We start from the raw sequence: 7,818 nt of genomic DNA, 5'->3' as shown, positions 1-7,818 counted from the left end.
ACTAACAGACAAATGGCTAGAATATGATAAAAGCTCCTCTCTTTCCTTTGTGTGCACACTCTATGAGTGAATGTAATTGGTAGTATTATAGAACATATTACCATAGACATTTTCGGCTTTAACTTTATACCTTTTATCATAGTTTTTATAAGAATTGCTAGTTAATATGAAAAATATATAGTTGGATTAATTACCTTACTCAAACCGAAAAGGCCAGGCTTAAAAAATATACATATATTGCTTTCCAACTCGGACCCAACAGAATGGCTCCCGCAAAGAAGGGTGGCCAGAAGAAAAAGGACCATTCTTCCATCAACGAGGTGGTGACGCGAAAATACACCATCGATATTCACAAGTGCATCCATGGAGTGGGCTTCAAGAGGAGTGTCCCTCCGGTACTCAAAGAGATTCAGCAATTTGCCAGGAAGGCGATGGGAACTCCAGATGTGCGCATTGATACCAGGCCCAACAAAGCAGTCTGGCCGAAGGAATAAGGGATGAGCCATACCGTATCCGTGTGCGGTTGTCCAGAAAACGTAATGAGGAGGAAGATTCACCAAATAAATTCTATACCTTGGTTACCTATGTACCTGTTACCACTTCCAAAAATCTACAGACAGTGTGAATGAGAACTAATCACTGTTCGTCAAATACATCAAATAAAGTTACAAAATTGCAAAAAAAAAAAAAAAAAAAAAAAGGCCAAAAAGTCAACTAAAAGTTACCATGATTTATTTTACTAAATATAATAAAAAAAGATTTGTCATATTTCAAGAATCTTAAATGACATAGGAAAATGTCTATGCCATAATTATAAAAAATAGTATATAGAACTACATAAAATATTATCCCAATATAATAGATAGTAAGCAAATACAGAATATATCATATCTGACTAGAAATAAATGCACTTTAACATAACTATCCATTTTCAGGTGATCAGATGGTAGGGATTTTTTATTTTGTGTAATGTGTATGTAAGCCTGTGTGTGTATGTGTGTGAGAAAGAGGAAAAAAAATATGTCTTCTCTAGGAATATTGGCTTGAAAATAGGAAATTTCCAATACCTGACCATTTCTGGTCAGTTTTATGTATTTCTAGAGAAATACATAAAAGTAATTTCATCTGAATTTCAGTTAAATTCACAATCAGGTAATTATAAAATTGTTAGTTTTGATCAGTGTCGTATCTGTAACGATGTGCAGTTATTTGATTTGGATTTTTTTCAATATGTGCCCTTCAAGATTTTAGGTCCAATATAATAAATTTTAAAAACCGGCTGGGCGCGGTGGCTCACGCCTGTATTCCCAGCACTTTGGGAGGCCAAGGCAGGTGGATCACGAGGTCAGGAGTTCAAGATCAGCCTGTGAAACCCCGTCTCTACTACATCTACAAAAAATTAGCCTGGCATGATGGTGGGCGCCTGTAATCCCAGCTACTCAGGAGGCTGAGGCAGAGAATTGCTTGAACCCGGAAGGCAGAGGTTGCAGTGAACCGAGGTTGCGCCACTGCACTCCAGTCTAGGAGACAGAGTAAAACTCCATCTCAAAAAAAGAAAGAAAGAAAGAAAGAAAGAAAGAAAGAAAGAAAGAAAGAAAGAAAGAAAGAAAGAAAGAAAGAAAGAAAGAAAGAAAGAAAGAAAGAAAGAAAGAAAGAAAGAAAGAAAGAGAATGAGCACCATTAAAAAAAAAAATTAAGAAAAAGAATTGTCCTACGAATTCTGAAATTCCCTCGTTCTCTCAACAAAGTCTCTAGAGTGAATCAAGCTTTTAAAAGTCTTGTTCACATTTGTTTTCTAGAAAATGAAATGAAGACTTGGGTTGTTATATAGATTTCTCCTAACAGCCAGTTATGAAAATCTCTAGGACCAGAATCACTTTTCTTTTTCTTTTCTTTTTTTTTTTTGAGACAGAGTCTTGCTCTATCGCCCAGGCTGGGGTGCAGTGGGGCCATCTCAGCTCACTGTGCAAGCTCCGCCTCCCGGGTTCACGCCATTCTCCTGCCTCAGCCTCCCGAGTAGCTGGAACTACAGGCTCCCACCACCACGCCCGGCTAATATTTTTGTATTTTTAGTAGAGACGGGGTTTCACTGTGTTAGCCAGGATTGTCTCGATCTCCTGACCTCCTGATCCGCCTGCCTCGGCCTCCCAAAGTGCTGGCATAACAGGAGTGATCCACCGCACCTGGCCACACATTTTAAAAATTAATTTCTGTAAAACAATAATATTACCTTCAAAGAGTATGTAACTTCAGATACATTTTTTATTCAAATTTAACATCATAATGCACATTCTAGAATTTATTGTTCCAAAAATTACATATTATATGTTTCCCCTTAAGAACACTTTGTATATTTTTAGCATAGTTAATTTGCGTAAAGGAAAGATTGACTTAAACATATGTTACAGTATAATTGACTCTTCCCATAAATATAATTGCTTTGCTTATACTGAAAATACACCAAAGCTTATCATAAAGAGCTTTGTAAATAAAGAGCTTCACTGTAAATTTTAGTTTGAATTGGCCTGGGTGTTTTGAGTGTAAAGACAAATCAGAGGTTTGATCTCTGCTGCATGTATACAAAATTTAATAATGTTAAGAATTATTTTTTACCTAAGTATTCCAATACCCATTCTAATATATGGAGAATCACTTATAAAAATTAGCTATGATAAACTCAGTTTACAGTTTCCACTAAAAAATATGAAACAGAAATGTTTTTATTATTTCTCATTTCAAGGCTCAGAACAGGAACTCAAAACAAATATAAGAAATAAGGAAATAATATGATCATCAAAATCTGTAAATGATCATATCCCAAACCACAAAACGTAGAAATCATTTGGAAAATACACTGCAATGTGAATCAAACTGAAGAACATCCCCAAGTTTTAATATCTTCTTGTCTACATTTCTTAGCAATTTTCAGCTTTCCCTAGGATAAAGCAACAGTCTAGGAAAAGCATAACAATGCTTGCACTGATGAAGTGTCAAGGCTTTGGGGGGGTGGTCACAGAAAAGTGAGAAACATCCCATATCTGTCCACATTCATTTTGCTGTTTGACAGTGTAAACAGAACTAAAATAAAAGCACTGAGTGTTATCATCTTCATTTGCTGGGATGTATCCTCATACTTGAAATGAAGCTTCCAAAGGCCAGGGAGGAGTTCTACCACTGATCAGAATTAGCTGAAGAGAGAGAGATAAACTAAGTCAGAGGTTTATGACACCAGAGGAAATCCTGTTCGCTGTAAAAAAATGAAGAGAAATATACTTCTAGGGTTGAGGAGAGAATGTGGTATACTGGGTGCAAACATGTGAGAGAACACTGCCTCTGATGTGCAATAGCCAAGTTCCACACATAGGCCCACACTTTCCTGTCCTTCCCAGACTATTCTTGAGCAGGTAGCTGTCGCTGATTGACTTGCCTCAAGTCAAGATATGTAATGATCATTAAAAAACCAGCAAGAGAACAATTGATAGATGATGAATAAATATAATAATTATGAAATTTCAAATATATGACTCTCGACACTCTATTCCTAAGCATAAACAAAACCTGGAAATCAACCAGTGGAATACCAGTTAGAGGTGGATAAATTTAAAGAACTTTAAGCAATTACCTAGGGTAAGTAAAGCGGAATGGTGGAATATTAAGAAAACAGAAACACAACCAGGATGAAGGAGTGAGAAAGAACTGAAGAATAGTAATACTAAAAAGTATCTTTCATTTTCTAGTCATCTTCTCAAATTAAAGGATGTCATTTTCCAAAACAAAATATGCTGCTGGCTGCTCACTGTGCTTTGAAAACTTTTAAATATATTTTCATATCTTTTAATCTGGTTCCAATCTACTTTTGCTTCGTTCCCTTTCAAGATATCTTATTTGTCGACTTGTTTAATTACATGCTGTGAACTTTTGTGGCTCTTTATTTTCTTCATATTGGTCTTTCTGTCAATCTATTTAAAAGATCCTTCTTCAAACTATTTTTGATGTTGCTGATATTCTGTAAGAACCAAGTCAAATGTCACTTTCTCTGTGAAATTTTCCCTTATAAGGCAAAAGTAACTACTCTTTTATTCATTTGTTAAAATTTCTCTCAAAATATGTGACACATCTCTCCTTCAGGTAATTGTTTATTGAAGTCTTCTGTACATTTTTTAATTAGGTTATTTGTTTTTTGCTATTGAGTTGTAGGGGCTTCTTATATATTTTGACTATTAACCCTTTATCGGATTTATGGTTTGCAAATCTTTTCCCTCTGAAGGTTGCCTGCTCATTTTATTTATTATTTTCCATGCTGTGCAGAAACTTTTTAGTTGTATATAGCTCCACTTGTCTATTTTTGCTTTTGTTGTTTTTGGTGACATATCCAAAAAATCATTGCCAAGACCCATGTTATGAGCATTTGCCCCTGTTTTTTTCTAGGAGTTTTACAATATCAGGTCTTATTTGTAGGTCTATTGAGATGCTTTTTGTGTATGTCTGTGAAAGATAGAGATCTTATTACATTATTTTGCATGTGGATATCCAGTTTTGCTAATGTCACTTATTAAATAGATTATCCTTTCATCATTGTGTATTTTTGGCACCCTTTTTGAAGATCATGGACTGAGTAGTCATGGGTTTATTTTTGGAATTTTTATCATGTTCAATTGGTCTATATGTCTGTATTTATGTCAGTACCATCATATTTTAGATACTGTAGCTTTGTAATATATTTTGAAATCAGGAAGTATGATGCTTCCAGCTTTGCTCTTTTTTCTCAAGATCACTTCACCTCTTCTGGTTATTGTGTGTGTGTGTGTGTGTGTGTGTGTGTGTGTGTGTGTGTGTATGGTTTCAATTCATAGATCTTTGTTTTCTATATCTGTAAAAAATGCCATCGGAATTTGGATGGAAATAGCAGTGAATCTGTAAATCACTTGGGGTGGTATGGACATTTTTACAATATTCAATGAGATTATTTTCTTAATTTCCTTTTTTGATCATTTACTGTTAGTATACAAAAACACAACTGATATTTGCATGTTGATTTCCTATTCTGTAAATTTACTGAATTCATTTCTTATTTCTAACAGTTTTTTAGTGGAGGCTTTACAATTTTTTATATATGATTTTCCAAAGAAGCCTTACAAATGGTCACCCTGTATATGAAAAGATGTTCAACATCACTAATCATAAGAGAAATGCAAATTAAAACCACAATTCTGTATCACCTCAAACCTGTTAGGATGGATTTCATAACAACCAAAAGATTACAAGTGTTGGCAACGATATAGAGAAACTAGTACCCTGTACACTTGTAGACTAGAAATACCACCCTTGTAGTGGAATGTAAAATGGGGTAGCCAGTATGAAAATCATAAGAAGGTTTCTCAAAAGAGTAAAAATACAGTAATCATATAATGTAGTAATCTCACATCTGGATATCTATCCAAAGGAATTAAAGTCTTGAATAGATATCTGCACTCTCATATTCACTGCAGCATTATTCACACTATCCAACACATAAAAACAACCCAAATGTTCACTAACAGATGAATAATTTTTAAAATATGGCAAGTACATGCAATGGAATATTAGCCTATAAAAGGAAGAAAATTCTGCTATAATACAGCAATATAGATGAACCCGGGTGACATTATGCTAAGTAAAAACAAGCCACTCACAGAAGTGTCTTTCTGTGCATAGTGAATGATTTCACTTAAATGAGGTATCTAAAATAGTCAAATTCATAGAAGCAGGGAATAGAATGGTTGTTGCCAGGGTGTGGTGGGACGGGAACATGGAAAGTAGTTTCTCAATGGATATAAAGTTCCAATTATACAAGATGAATAAATTCTAGATATCCACCATATAACACAGCAAATACAATTAACAATACAGTATCATGTACTTTAAAAAATTTGTTAAGAGGCTAAGGCAAGATAAGAAATCAACCTAAGTGCCCACTGATGGATGAACAGAAGAAAATGTGGTATTAGCCGGGCTCAGTTGCTAATGCCTCTAATCCCAGAACTTTGGGAAGCTGAGGTGGGAGGATCTCTTGAGGTCACAAGTTCAAGATCAGTCTGGGGAACATAACAATACTCCTTTTCTACAATAAATAAATAAATGGAAAGTGTGGTGTGTATATATGCAATGAAATACTATTTAACTATAAAACAAAATGAAATCCTATCATTTGTGGCAAGATAGATCAACCTGGAGTGTACTATGTTAAGTGAAATAAACTGGACACCTAAAGGCAAATACCACATGATCTCATTCATGTGGAATCTAAAAAAAAGTTGATCTCATAGAAGTAGAGAGTAGAATAGTGGTTACCAGAGGGTGGGAGAGTAAGTGGAAGAAGAGATTGCTCAACAAGTACAAAGTTACAATTAGACAGAATCAATTCCGGTGTTCTATTACACAGAAGGGATACTATAGTTAATATTAATGTAGTGCATATATCAACATAGTTAGAAGAGAGAATTTTGAATATTATTACCACAAATAAATAGTAAATGTTTAAAGTGATAGATATGCAAACTACCCTGATTTCATTATTATACATGCATTGAAATTATACAATGTATACATGCATTGAAACATCACACTGTAGCCCACAAATATGTACAATTATAATATTATCTGTCAATTAAAAATAAAATAAAACTTAAAACATAATTATTAAGAGGGTAGATCTCATATTGAGTATTCTTACACAAACCACCACCACCACAAAAGCACAAAGGGACATAAGGAAATTCTGAAGGTGATAGATATATTTTTTATCTTGATTTTGGCAATAGTATCATGGGTATATGCATATGTCCGACTCCCCAAATTGTATATATGTGCAGTCTCTTTGTAAAATCACATATACCACAAATATGCAATACTTACAATTACATTAATCAGTAGTTTTCATATAATCTTTTTTATTTATTTATTTTTTTTTTTTTGAAACAGAGTTTCGCTCTGTCGCCCAAGCTGGAGTGCAGTGGCATGATCTTGGCTTACTACAAACTCTGCCTCACGGGTTCAAGTGATTCTCCTGCCTCAACCTCCCGGGTAGCTGGAATTATAGGCACATGCCACCATGCCTGGCTAATTGTTGTACTTTTAGTAGAAACGGGGTTTCACCATGTTGGCCAGACTGGTCTCGAACTCCTGACTTCAGGTGATCCACCCGCCTCAACCTCCCAAAGTGCTGGAATTACAGGCGTGAGCCACCACACCCAGCATTTTTTTCAGCTGAAGAATTCAAGGTATATATTAAGAAACTTTGAATCAACAGTTATAGAAAAAGGAAAAAAAGGCCTGGGTTTGTCAGTTTCAATAGGAGATTCTATGTGTTTAGTTTGCAAAGAACCCAGAATTATCTGTGGAGAGTTTTGAAGGAATGAGCCATTTGTAAAAAACATAATATGTAGGGCATGGCAAACAAGAAGAAAAAGCAAAAAGAAGCATTAGAGTGACAAAAAGACAACCCCAAAACAGGATTTACATGGAAACCCACGCCAGCAACCTGCATCAGAGAAATGTATCTGCAGCCAGCAGTATCTCTGTTGCCATATAGAGGTCTAGAAATTTTGAAAGTTTATGAGGCAAAAAGAGAAAAGACAAATACCAAGCAAGGATTCACAGATGGAACAATCAGATGGATTACTAAAACAAGAATCCAGTCCAACAGAAATATTAAATAAGAATTGTCAGAATTGAGATGCTCATGAGAATGTCAGACTCAGAATAAGAGAGGCCTGATATCAAACCCCAAATATTTATGATGGAATTTTAACTCCTTCCTGTCTTAGTTTAGAGTAAATA

The 7,818-nt window shown here is 34.9% G+C and overlaps 1 pseudogene; it reads left to right on the top strand.

The window, feature by feature from the left end:
- Positions 1 to 254: 254 nt before the first annotated feature.
- Positions 255 to 625, top strand: LOC100430667 (large ribosomal subunit protein eL31 pseudogene; annotated as a pseudogene).
- Positions 626 to 7,818: the final 7,193 nt, after the last annotated feature.

The sequence above is a fragment of the Macaca mulatta genome, chromosome 3 (assembly GCF_049350105.2).
Source record: "Macaca mulatta isolate MMU2019108-1 chromosome 3, T2T-MMU8v2.0, whole genome shotgun sequence".
Classification (NCBI taxonomy): domain Eukaryota; kingdom Metazoa; phylum Chordata; class Mammalia; order Primates; family Cercopithecidae; genus Macaca; species Macaca mulatta.
The sequence above is the reverse complement of the archived record's forward strand: the minus strand, read 5'-3'. Positions and strand labels throughout refer to the sequence as shown.